The sequence below is a fragment of the Podarcis bocagei genome (genome assembly GCF_964188305.1).
Source record: "Podarcis bocagei genome assembly, chromosome: Z".
Classification (NCBI taxonomy): domain Eukaryota; kingdom Metazoa; phylum Chordata; class Lepidosauria; order Squamata; family Lacertidae; genus Podarcis; species Podarcis bocagei.
In genome coordinates, this window is record NC_138140.1 from 26,854,113 (window position 1) to 26,867,649 (window position 13,537).

The 13,537-nt window shown below is 43.9% G+C and overlaps 1 protein-coding gene across 6 annotated transcripts in view; it reads right to left on the reverse strand.

Annotated features, from left to right (window-relative positions):
• PAK3 (p21 (RAC1) activated kinase 3) overlaps positions 1-11,360 on the reverse strand; it is an 86,212-nt gene extending 74,852 nt beyond the window's left edge. For 2 of the 6 annotated variants that reach the window (XM_081179328.1, XM_081179329.1), the window contains exon 1: positions 11,100-11,338. The gene's annotated coding sequence lies outside the window, so the exon portion shown is untranslated. Of the gene's footprint in view, positions 1-3,719; positions 3,852-6,842; positions 6,901-11,099 lie in introns of all 6 variants that reach the window. The other 4 variants (XM_081179327.1, XM_081179326.1, XM_081179325.1 and 1 more) reach the window with 4 other exon arrangements.
• Positions 11,361-13,537: the final 2,177 nt, after the last annotated feature.

The window sequence follows — 13,537 nt, forward strand, 5'->3', positions numbered from 1 at the left end:
CAGGTGGAGTCAGAGAAAATGACAGGCACAGCCAATTAATTTAAGTTTTGTCCCCATCTTCCTCCCTGCTGAGTTCTACAAGAGACACAATGAGCTAAGGAGGCAGAAGCTGACAGGCAGGGCCACTCTCTGGACTGGATGTAAGTAATAAGGGGCAGGCAGGTGGGGGGGGGGACTGGGAGAGGGCACACCCACGTCCACAGCTCTGCTTACTTAAAATCAAAAAGTTCTGCTTGCTTAATGAAATCATTATTGTGAGGTTTCCATTAATGTCTTCTACACTTATTGTAGGCAGATTAGCACAAACGCCATAAAGCTCTGCTATTGATTAGACAAAGTTGGGATCTTCCCCACTATCTGCTTAATTGTTAACAGAAGGTATTAGAGGAAAACCATCAATGGTACCATGTTATTTGTGTGTAGGATGGGTCCAAGATACTTTGCTACCTGAGGCAAAAGATGAGGTGGTGTCCCTCTGCATTCCGCAAACAGAAGCTAACACACTGGCAGCTCGATCTTACCTCAGTGTTGGCAATGGGAGAGCAGCCTCCACTACACTTGGGGGCAGCAGATCAGCTTAGGGAGTCCTGCGGAAGCCATGTAGGACCCTGCTCTGTCTACTCCCCACCCCTAAAAATATTCCATATAAACCATCTCTTCTGCTGTGCCTAATGGTAGGGCCAGCCCTATCTGTGTGTGAAAAGATAAAATGAAAAGGATATCAAGCTAAAGAGAAGAGTTGTTGCCTTCCTAATAGCACTAGCTAAGGCACAAGCTAGTTTTTATATATTTATTAAGACAAATATAAAAGACTACTGGAGAATCCTGGCTGTTTCCATCATTTTTATTTGATTTGTCATGGTTAATAAAAACAAAACAGGAAGCTGATATACAGTTAGGCTGGACTTATTATTATTTCATTTGCTGGGTTGACTGCCAGTCTTTTAATTGTTTTTTTATTGATTTATGCTTAATTAAGTTAATGTTATTTCTCATCTCATTTGTTATTAAATGCTCATCTTCCTTGCTTCGTATTGTAACAACCGGTGGTTGTAAGAAATAAATCTAAACTGATCTGATAACTGTATAAATAAAGGCCAAACTATATGTTACATAGGATATTTGGGATTGGCACTGATGTCTTTGTTTTTACTTAAGGGTAGCTGTGGGAAATTCCAAACAGATCTGCAAAACTAGTGATGGGCGTGTCACATCCCTTCCCCCCAATCCTTGTCCCCCACCTTGCTTGGGGGCAAATTGAGATACCTTTGTAGCTCAGAAATATCCACCGATCTAGCACAGAACAGAACAGCCATCCAGTTCTGGGGTAGAAAAGGCAGCCATCAGTAATGTTTCCAAAATTCTCACCTGAAGGCCTCCCTGGAGACTAGACTTCCAAATTACCTAGTCTTGTTTCTAAACTGAGATTGACATATCCAGAATTGTTCATTGTTCCTTTAAAAATGAAAATAAATCCAAATTTTGTACAAAACACTCTGCATGCACAGTTTGACACAGCTTTCCATTCAGTCATGACATTTACCACCTCTCCATCACCAATGCACACAGATGCATTGGCAAAGCACACACACACACACACACACACACACACACACAAACCCCAAGTATGATGTTGTACATGTGGTTGGACCAAGATTATTTCATGTGTTTTGTCACATGTGCAGCAGTGCATACGTGCACCAATGAAACACTGCATGAAATGTGTGATTACTTTTTGATTGCTTTTTTCCGCTGGCCCAGTTTACGTTGAACACTAAGCCAAACTATGGCTTAGGGAGAACAAACCAGAGTACATACAAATCACTCCTCCCTGAATCTGATACTGCCATGCAGCCCAGAACTAAGCCATAATTTGTCTTATTTATTTGACTTAATCCAAACCCTATTTCCTGATATGTCTTGCTCCGAATAAACCATGAGTTACAATAACCAAGATTTAATATTGGTTTGCTGCTTGGGGTTTGTTTGGGGGAGACAAAATATGAGCTTGCATTCCCGTGTTGCGTTAGCCAAACCACTGGTAGCATGAGAGAAGCAGGACCCAAGGACGAGCAGAGTAGCCACAATATTCACTCTGGATATCCTCACACTTGCTCCTTCCCATTAAACTGTGGTTTGGCTTAATGCTATGTGCAAACTAGACCATAGTTTCATAAATGCATATGTGGACATCATTAATGTGATGGTGAAGAGATGTGAATGAACAGAAGGAAGTGAAAGCTGCAGCAAATGGTGCAAACTTCATTTCCATAATTAATTTTTGAAACTCATCTACTTAATCTAGAATTCAAAAAGGCTGGCATGCAGGGGGAGAATCAACCAGAGGCATGGGAAGAAATGGAAGTGGGAAAACCTCCTCTCTCAACTAGTCATGCTAATTTGATGTTTTGGTCAAAAGAGGTATGAATCATGCACTGTTTATCAACCCAAGCTGCCCAGGCTATTCGTTTTAAAAAAGACAACAACAACAACAGAGCTGATTCTAACACCTGTACTTATGATTCTATGCCCTGCATAATTTCCTTGCCACCTGCAATTCTGCGCATTTCCCATGCTTACGCATTGAGTAGAAGAAGTTGGGTAAGGAAGACAGACACAAAAAGGAGTGGAAGAAATAGAGGACAGACTCAGACAAAAGCAATAGTAATAACACAAGTGAGACCTTCAGGTTTCCATCCCTCAACTTCATGCCACTGGCTAGAGTGTCAGACTAGGATCCAAGAAACCAGGGTTCGAATCCCCACTCAACCATGAACGAAGCTCACTAGGTGACCTTGGGCCAGTCACCATCTCTCAGGCCAACCTACCTCACAGGGTTGTGGTTAAATGAGGAAGAGGGAAGAACCATGTACACCAGCTTGAGCTCCATGGAGGAAAAGGGTGGGATATAAATGCAATAAAAAATAATAATAAATGCATTAGCCATTTTCACACATGCACTCAAAGACAAGAAAGGGGGAGAGTGGCATCAGATTTGTTCTCACTGTTCCTGATGTCCACATGCCCATTAAAAGTGTGGAAACACAACCGACACCCTTGCCAGTTGCATGTGTGTCTGTGACAGGGGACCATGCAAAATGCGAACTGAGACTACAGATGTGAATAGGCTCCGCTTTAATAGTTGGCTGATCCCTTTTTAAAGCTGACCTGATTCTACTTTCCCCACCTTCTCACAACATTTATGAACGCCAAAGGTTCACCAAAATTCAGTAGCTGCGTAGGCTTCAGAGATCAAGTGTCAGACATGCAAACATAATAGGACACCCAGAATAGAACCCCAGTGTTTCATTTCTATGAAATTCCTGGAAGCCTGACCAGTGAGTATACACATCAGGGTGCCTTTTGCTGCGGCAAGAAAACAGATGGCAAATAAGGAAGATCACTGCAGAGCACAGCGGGAAATAGAAATGGGGAGAGAGAGATAAAGCAACAGTGCAGGATCTGGGCTGGGGGCAGCATCAATGTCAGAACCCAGACACAACAAAGGTATTTGTGACTAGGAAAAGCTGCAGCCAAGGAAGCCCAATCTGTTTACGTCTCCCCTGTACTTCAATGGTCACAATGAGGGAGCTTTGAGGCACCACACATGCCAGACAGCTGACTCTCATGCAAGTAGAGTAGCATCTCCAAGGGAAGAGGCACAGCTCAGTGCATGGGCGTAACCAGGATTTATATTGGGGGGGGGGCAGGAAACCCACCTGTCATCATCCGCTGTCTGGCTCTGTCTAGCAGATTCTGAATGAAGTGTCTCAACAACTGCTGTTTTAAATTACACTCTTTTGACCCCAAGTACTCAGAAAAATCTGTCAAAATCTTCAGTCATTTGAAAACTAGGAAGTTAAATGCAAAAGTTAACACTAAGGAGTACCTTTCATGCAGTTAATAAGTATATTTTGCAAAACTACAAGGAACATGCCTTTTTCATCTTTTTTTTAAAGAAATCTAGATTAAATAAGTGTTTATGGATTTGCTGGAAATCTTTTTAGCACGTCCATCTCAAATTCTTCCTTTTTCCCCAGTGCAGTTTTTCTGTGCACACTCAGTAAGAATAGGCCATTGAAAGACTCCTCTGTCATCACCGGCCTTAGCCAAGTCTTTACTCTCCACAAGGTACTACTGAATGGTTGCTCTATGGCACAAGTAGTGCATGGCTGAGCAAGAGAGATGAGCAGAGCCTTGAGGTAAGGTATCGCTCAGTTGGGTTGCCAGTTGCATTGCTAGAATGTGACACAACATTATCCAGGTAACCTCAGCAAGCATTTCAATTTCAAATATTCTGATTACTTCTACTATTAGTTAAGTATTTTTATTTATTTACTTGATTGGGGGGCAGATGCCTCCTGCCCCCCTGGCTACACCCATGGATCATTGGTAGATCATGTGTTTTGCATGCAGAAGATCTCTGCCATCGCCAGTTAAAAAACTGATAGCAGGCAATGCAGAATGCCTCTGCTTCAGAACCTGGTGAACTGCTGCCAGCTTGGGCATGGGTGGTCAGTTGAATTATGCATGAAAAATATTGTTAGGTTCTGTTGATGTCATGAAAGCCCTCAAGGGGTAATATATCCCTCCAGGCACAGGCACCAGGGAAAGCCTATGATGGTTATGGACTTTTTAAGGAGAAAGGTACAGTGGTGCCCCGCAAGACGAATGCCTCGCAAGACGGAAAACTCGCTAGACGAAAGAGTTTTACGTTTTGGAGGTGCTTCGCAAAACGAATTTCCTATGGGCTTGCTTCGCAAGACGACAATGTCTTGCGAGTTCCTGCTGGTTTCCCCCCCCCTTCCCTCCCTTTTTCTAAGCCGCTAAGCCGCTTATCAGCTGATCCAATCAGCAGATAAGCCGCTAAAAGCTGCTAAAAGCGCTAATAGCGCTAATCCGCTAATCCTTCAATGGGCTTGCTTCGCAAGACGAAAAAACCACTAGACGAAGAGAATCACAGAACGGATTCTTTTCGTCTTGCAAGGCACCACTGTAAAGGTAAAGGGACCCCTGACCGTTAAGTCCAGTTGCGGACGACTCTGGGGTTGCGGCGCTCATCTCGCTTTACTGGCTGAGGGAGCCGGCGTTTTGTCTGCAGACAGCTTCCGGGTCATGTGGCCAGCATGACTAAGCCGCTTCTGGCGAACCAGAGCAGCGCACGGAAACGCCGTTTACCTTCCCGCCGGAGTGGTACCTATTTATCTACTTGCATTTCGTACTTTCAAACTGCTAGGTGGGCAGGAGCTGGGACTGAACAACAGGAGCTCACCCCGTCGCAGGGGTTTGAACTGCCGACCTTCCAATCGGCAAGCCCTAGGCTCAGTGGTTTAGACCACAGCGCCACCCGCACTGCTGAAATCCAAAGTTCTCCCAGTCCAGGTGTGGGAGAGGGTCCTTGGCTCAGTGGTATGGCATATGCTTCCATTCCCAGTTCAATCTTGGCCATCTTCAGTTAGAAGGATCAAGGAGGTGATACAAAATTCCTCTTCTAAGATTGTCCTTGGGTTTTCTCTACAGCCAACCAGGACAAGCAATGCTGTGCACACTGAATCCCATTTGACTATAATACTTCACTTGCTTGAGACTCCTAGCCTTCACAAAGAGCTCCCAGGATTCCTTTGCTGCAGCCAAGCAGAGAAATAGAAGATGATGAGAGCCTCAGCAGGTTCAAGAAAGAAGTACTGCAATGACCAGTGATGCAGATTTTCGGGGGGGGGGGGGCTGAATTGGAAAAACTCCTAGAAAAACCTTCCTATCAGAAAAAATTGCACTGGGTGATTTGCATCAGAAAATGTTCTGACCCCTAGAGTGATCTATTTTAGCATATTTATCTTACTTATTAAAAACAACAACACCCCAATAAACCTATATTTGCCAAAGCCCACGTGTTGGACTACAACTCTCATCAGACCCAGCCAGCTAATGGGAGTTGTAGTCCAAAGTATCTGAAGAGCACCTGGTTGGGGGAAACTGTACTAAACAAAGCTTTAAGAAAAAGCAGCCTGCGTTAATTTTCGCTGTATTTCACCAGAAATATTTGAGAGAGAAAATTAAAGCACATTTAATGTGATTAAAATGTTGTATTGTGTAGAAAACGTTATTGCAAAATATGTAATGGCAATGCCATGTATGTCACTTAACATTATAGTCGTGCCTTGGTTTTCAAACGGCTTAGTTCTCAAACGTTTTGGCTCCCGAACACCGCAAAGTGAGTGTTCCGGTTTGCACACTATTTTTGGAATCCAAAAGTCCAACGTGACTTCCATGGCTTCCAATTGGCTGCAGAAGCTTCCTGCAGCCAATCAGAAGCCGTGCCTTGGTTTCAGAACATTTTGGAAGTTGAACGGACTTCTGAAACGGATTACGTTTGAGAACCAAGGTACGACTGTAATTACATTTAAGGGCAGGAGGGAACAGAGGCACTGAAAACTGTTGACACACAAATGCAAGCTGACAACCTAAAGAACGGTGCATTGTATATTCATTGCAAGTAATGAACTTATGAAAAGGAAAATTTTCTTCACAGAAATAAAGTGCTGGGAAAATCTCCATCCCCTCATCACTTGCCCCGATAGATTGAGGATGAGCATTGGAATCTGTTTCTGTTGGAAGTAGCAAAGGAGGTTGGAGCAGCAGAAGTAAAGTCAGTCGCAGACAAGGCTCTGAGCCAAAGCCTCAGACCCAGGAGGACTGGATACAGTAAACAGAACCAGGCAGGTAAATGGCTAAGCAGTAAGGATGGGCAAACATGTCTCTTTCAGGGCACGAACACATTAAGGTGGTTGTTACCTCCTGCTATGTTTCAAGTCACACTTTATGTTGCCGGACACATTATTCACCTGATTTGTTTCCCGTGCCTGCAGTCCTCACACAGCTGTTATTCAGTGAAGCCATCACCTGTGCATATACAAACCTCAGCTTAATGAGAGATTACATTTTCAAACTGGGTGGAAGCTGGTTTGAGGGAAAGCACATGAAACAGCAGTATTTTTCAAGAAGCTACAGAATACAGATGGATTGTGACAGTGAGTATGGGAGGGGGCAGGTAAGCCCCGCCCTGCATAATCAATCACATGACAGGGCACATCGACATCATTTGAGGGCTTGTCGCCCTCAAATATTTTATTGGGGGAGGAGCAAAGGGATCTCAGCATCTAAGAGTTGGCTTCCAAGAATTGTGACTTATGCTACGCATTTTGGGCTTCAAACACCAGTTGTGGGAGTGCACTGGAGCCAGAGTAAATGGGATTGTGTACCCAGCCTCAGTTTCCCTGTTTCTCATTCTTCCAGTGTTGGCCACATTCACACTCTTAAAGCACTATGATGCCACTTTAAATACTCATGGCTTCCTCCCAAAGAATGCTGGAAGCTGTAATTTGCTAAGGGTGCTGAGAGTTGTCAGAAGACCCCTGTTTTCTTCCCAGTGGTTTCCTTCTCAGACTGATTTCACAATTAATCCTTCTTCATTGGGAACTCTGGAAATTGTAGCTCTGGGGGGTGGAAAAGAGGTTTCTTAACAACTCTCAACACTCTTAACAAAAACTATAGTTCGCAGGATTCTTTGTGGTATCGTAGCTTTTTTAATGGATGGTGTGAATGTGGCCCTTGTTCAGTTCTTTACATTTCTATATTTCAGTTAGTGGAGTGTTTTTCTTTAAGACCTCATGAAAATTCAGCATCATTTCAGTGCAAATTTCTCCTAACAGAGCAGATTCTGGTATGTAGTTTTGACTGATATACCTTTTGGGGGGGGGGGTTGGAAAGCAAAATAGCCACCTCAGACCACCTCATAAAAAGGTAAGTAATTAATGTGTGAAGAACAAACATTCATAGAGCTGTAGACTAATATGCATATTTAAGTTCTGGACTTAAGCAGTAGCCCAGGAAGCGCAAATCAATTAAGTTCACTTAATTGTGGAATGAACGATATCTTTAAGGATCTCTAGCAGCAAAAAATACATAGCATAAAAACGAAGGCAACATTTTAAAAGCCCAGGCAAAACAGAAACTTCACCAGACCATGAACTTCTCTAGGAAAAGAACTCTGCAAGTGATGTGGCAACTCTGGGTTGTGTCCAATACTATTCCTACTTAGAGACCCATTGAAATAATGGAAATGCCTTCTTTCTGATGCAGCTTGATTCTAAAGTTAGTAATTAATGCAGAGTTGGGATGGCTTAATACCAAGAGAAAAGGTTTCCCTGTAGCCTCTGTTATGAAGAAATTCACCCAAAGAAGGTGCAACAGAATTTGTCAGTCACATGAAACAGGCACTGTCTGATGATACCCCACCATTACTGCTGCAACTATGCAAAGGGAACTGTCCACCCAAACTTAGAGGAACTGTCCATCCTCGTTATTGGGCATTTGTCAGTCATATTCCATTCACAGGCCTCGAACTATCCAAATATTCACTTTCTAGCGATGGCAGCAAATGGTTGGACTACCTGAGGTCTGCAATGGCCGAAGTAGACAATCTGAATTGCAGAGTTCTTGCAATTACATAGTTCCTGCCTTTCATATCCTTTCATAAATAATAATAATAATAATAGCAGTGTGTGTCGGGGTCATTATTTTTGTTTGTTATTAGGACATGCATTTTTGTGTTTTTATGTTGTAAACCACCCTGTGAAGGGCAGAACAGAAATTTAATAAATAAAATTGCCAGCCCCTGCAAAGTTGGTGTGCTCTTAGAATGGATAGCCTACCTTGCAACCAAGCTAGAACCAGACCTGACAATAAACGATTCACACCTTGCAATGTACATGCTGAGCTCCGTAGCTGTAGAAGGTGTACCACGGTCCTCTCCACTTCTGTGAAGCTCCTTCAGAACCTTATGTGTACACAGATCAACCTTCCCCTGGATCCAACAAACTGCTCTTTCCTTTGTTTTTCTTTCAGTGTCTCATCACACTACATGGTTAAACTATGGTAAATGTAATAGTGGCCGCCAACATGGATGGCCTTAAAGGAGGATTGGGAAATTCATGAAGGAGACAGCTGTCAATGGCTACTAGCCATGATGGTTTTGCTGTCCCTTCATACTAGTGCCTGGGAATCACAAGTAGAGAAAGAACTGTTGTGCTTGGGCCCTGCTTATAGGCTTCACATAGTCATCTGATTGGTCACTGTGGGAACAGGATACTGAGCAAGATGGGGCCCCTTTGGCCTGATCCACCAGGATGCTTTCTTATACCGCTGTTTCACTCAACCTCTCACTGCACACCACCCTTCCACCTTGTTCCTTTCTCTATGAACATCACCAGCTGACTTCCTTCCTCTTTCCCCTCCTCTCTCAAGCTTCCCATTTCCCACTCAAGCAGCTCTCCTTCCTCCCCCTGCCATCTTCCTCACTGGCATAGCAAACCCATCTTCCTCCTTAGCATCAATCTGCCACCCATGATCCCTCTCCTTTCTCCCAGCCCTCCCCTCCCCTCTCCCACCAGCTGTGCCTCTGGAAAATCTAGAAATAAACTGCAGAATGTTAATTTATGGATCAAGGAGGAGTCATGGGGGACCACTTGATTTCATTCCCCACCAGGGCCCAGCATTTTCTATTATCTTTCCCTACAGCAGATAGCTGCTTCACCCACCCCTCAGACTTTCTCCCTCTGCCTGCCCCCCTGCTGCCACCACTGTAACAGCCAGCCATGTTGACACCATCCCCGCATCCCCCCACTTCCCCGCCCCAGTGAAAGATTCAAACAATCAGATCTATGTCTGGTCTTTGACCTGCTGAACCGAAACCTCACTCGACCTTGGCAGCCCTGCCTAGGGGTGCAGAATTTTGACAAGCTCCAACCCCCCCCCCCAAATTATGATCAACAAGAAATGCAGTGTAAAACATACCAAACCCCAAAATTATTTCCTCGGTATTAAAAAAAAGAAGTGATACACATCTTGACAAAAGGAAGAGCCATCCCCAGGCACATGAAAGGTGTTGAAAACCATACATGAAGACAAAATGCCAGTGCCCAGAGAGTCCCATCACAGTTAGAGACACTGAAAATAAACCTCTTGACTATGAACCCTTTTTTTTTTTTTTTAGTAGAGAGAGGGGAGATAGGGGCCATTTTAAATGGATAACAAGATCAGCATTCAGCTGCTGAGGCCCACTGAGTCACACATGCTTAACAATACTAGAGACAATCCCATTTTTGCACCTCTGCTTTTTAAAATCATTTTCACCATCATCTTCTTATTGCTGCTTAACAAAGATACACTCATCGTCTTCCATTCTGGTGCCCAAATACAAACAGATCCTAAAACCTGACATGAAACAGAAGGAGCAAAGAGAGCAGTAGGGAGTAGGATAGTGCATGGTGACAGTTCCTTACTTGGATAACGTAGCCATACATACAGGTCTGGGACAAAGGGAGGAAGCCTAGCAAAAGAAACACCAGCATTTCAAGATCACAGACTAATGCCTTATGGGAAGAACATTGTATTAGCCCCCAAAGCCCCCTTTCAAAACAAAAGAAAATACGTAAATGGCTTTAATGCATTGGCCGGGAAAACACACACACACACACACACACACACACGGTACTACAATAAGGCCACGTCTCTCTCGTGCATCAGAATAACAACCAAAGCCTGTATTGTTCCCTTTCAATGGGAAGCCCATCAAGGCAGCTCCTGCCGCTGACATCCGTGTTGACACTTCAGTCAGCGGCAAGAACAGATTTCTGCATTTGCAATCGCAAGCCCCCCTTCCCATTTCCCCTCCATCCCCTCAAGAGTTAAAACTGCTAGAAGATGTCAGTATCCAGATTTTCTGACACTGCTGTTATTTTTTTTTTTAAAAAAAACATTTACAAATCAGAGAGGAAGGGGGCAGGGAGATGCAAGATGCTTTGAAGACAAGGAACAAGACCCCTCCACCAAAGCAAGGTTTACGCACCACTATAAAACGAAAAACAAAGCATGCATTTTCTGGGATCCTCTTTCTCCTGCAGCGGAGACAGAGAAGCTCCTTGATTGCAAAAGCAGAAGAATGCGTGGCTCAGGTGTCTTGCAAACGGAAGGTCCACAGGCCAGCCCTGTTCCCAGTGTAACAGCAGCAAAGGGGAAAATGAGGTTGGGGGAAGCATTACCTGCAGTCTGCCCTGTCATGCTGTATCCAGACTGTCGGCCTCTTAGGGTCTGGTATTGTCATCGAAAGCAATGCCCTTTGCAGGAAAAAAAGAAAGAATGGGGAGTGGGTGAGGAGGGAAAGGAAGGCACACTTCTGGCTTAGTCCATTAAAAGGCTTCCCTTTCTCCCCATAGAGCAGCTTCTGACCTCCAATCCTAACATTAGTAGCTTGGATGCTTCACTGCCTCAGTGCTGTTCCCTAGCACATGTCGTCACCAGGCTCCTGACGCCCTGATTGGCTGAGAGGGAGCAGATAATAATACTACTAATAGCACTGGCAGGGCAGGGGAAGACAAATCTTATGTTTCAGAGACAAGCAGCTGTGGGAATCTGAGGTGGGCGGCCTCATTCAGAAACTTGAATCCAGCCCCCCCCCCCCGCGCCAGTGGCCTTTGACCTTTTCCCTCCGCTGGCTTTAGATTAAAGCCTATGCAAACTTTTAAAATGTTGTGCTTACCCAAGCACATTCCTTATGGCTAAATGAATGGAAAGGGTATATTATTATTATTATTATTATTATTATTATTATTATTAGGTGGATCCTGATTATTTCAGGACCCAGAGCAGCAGCAACAATAACAACAACAACAAAAAGTGCCCTCTTAGAGAAACTCATACTCAGGGTCATAAAATAATTTTAAAACACACACAATTTAAACAAGTGGCAACATTAGCACACTCTAGTCTAGCCAGGCATGTCTCACAAACCAAGTTTAATAATATGGCATGGTTCAAAATAAAGAACAGCACTCATTTAAAAACTAGCTCAGCATCTTTGTGTATGAGAACTTGATTTTTTAAAAAAAAAGTCTTAAAGGCCTGTTTGAAAGCAGATAACAACAAAATATTCTTAATGCAAAGATTTCCAAGGAAGCCCTAATAGAAATAGACTGAAATAGAGGAGCAGTTCTTTTGTTTTTTACACACACACACACACACACACACACACACACACAAATTAATTGCACTTCAGGACTGCTGCTCACACATGTTATTGGCTTGCAACCCTGACAACACAAATGGGTTTCTTAAAACCTACCTTTTAAAAAACTATGGTAAGATAGCAAACCTGCTGGTTGCTTTTTATTATTATTATTAGGGGGAAAGGAGCCAGTATTTCTTGGCTGTCTAGCTTTGCTCAAAGCAAGAGAATTGATAACTGTAACAAACATTTAAAGGCTGACATATTGGGGTCGTTAAAGAGACAAATTACATGTGTTAATCACATGTGCTGCTTGAGGAAGCCACCTCACTTGGCTGAATGGTAAAGCTGGGTTAGCATCCAGAAGGTAAAGAGAGGAAGGCAGATGCCAAAGGGAGGGATTCCTGCAACCAAGTTACCATCACTAATAAGGCCCTCACATGCATAGTTTTCTGATTTGTATGCTATGTCTATGAGCAATGTGTCAGGGGTAACATGTTTACATGTGATGAAGTTATAGGTAGCTACACTATTACCTTCAGCCAGGTTGAGGACCCATCACAGCCAAAAAGGATGGCTTCTCCCACACCAAGAAAAATGACACACTTTTACTTTAGAACATCCAAAATCTTGTCATCATATTCATTTTTCATTAATTGCATGATCTGGCAGAAAGCACAAAAGAAATCCAACTAAGCATTGTACTGTGTGTTGGCTTTGAGCCTCGCCCCCCCGTCCAATAAAATGTGATCATTCTGATGTCACTGCAAGAAATGGTGCTCTGAGATTTCCAAGTGTGTTTCCTTGGGAGTATCACTGGAAATAGATTAAATCACATACAGATACTCTACAGGGGAAAGAATTGGGCACTTCCACAACAATGTACATACTACAGCTCCTCCATGGAGATTTAATGGCTGACTGTAGCTCACCGTAGCTGAGTATGGAATGACAGCATTGTCACTGGTTCCTATCCATCTTTCTGTCTGGGCAGGGCCAGACAGCCCATGAGGCAAGTTGAGGCAACTGCCTCGGGTGGCAGGTTCCACAGGGGCAGCAGATCCCAACAGAGAGCTTTATTCTTGTTCCTGATGTCAGATCTTCACTCACCCTTTCCATCCTTGGTGGGAAAGAGACACCCGTTTGTGGTTCATGCAGGTGCTAACGTGTCTTGGGGTGGCCCTGTGTTTGGGTCTCCTGCATGGTGAGGCAATCCCTCACTTGCTTTGGTGGAAAGAGCTCCTCAGCATCTCACATTAAACCTAACTACCATCCTAGTGGCCAAAAGAGAGTCAGTGTGGTATAGTGGTTAGAATGATGGACTGGAACCTGGGACACTAGGGTTCAAATCCCCACTAAGCCATAAACCTCACTAGGTGATCTTGGGCCAGTCACTGCCTCTCAGCTTAACCTACTTCACAGCACTTTCATGTGGATATGGTGGGGAGGGAGAGAAACTACCTTGAGCCGCTTGGA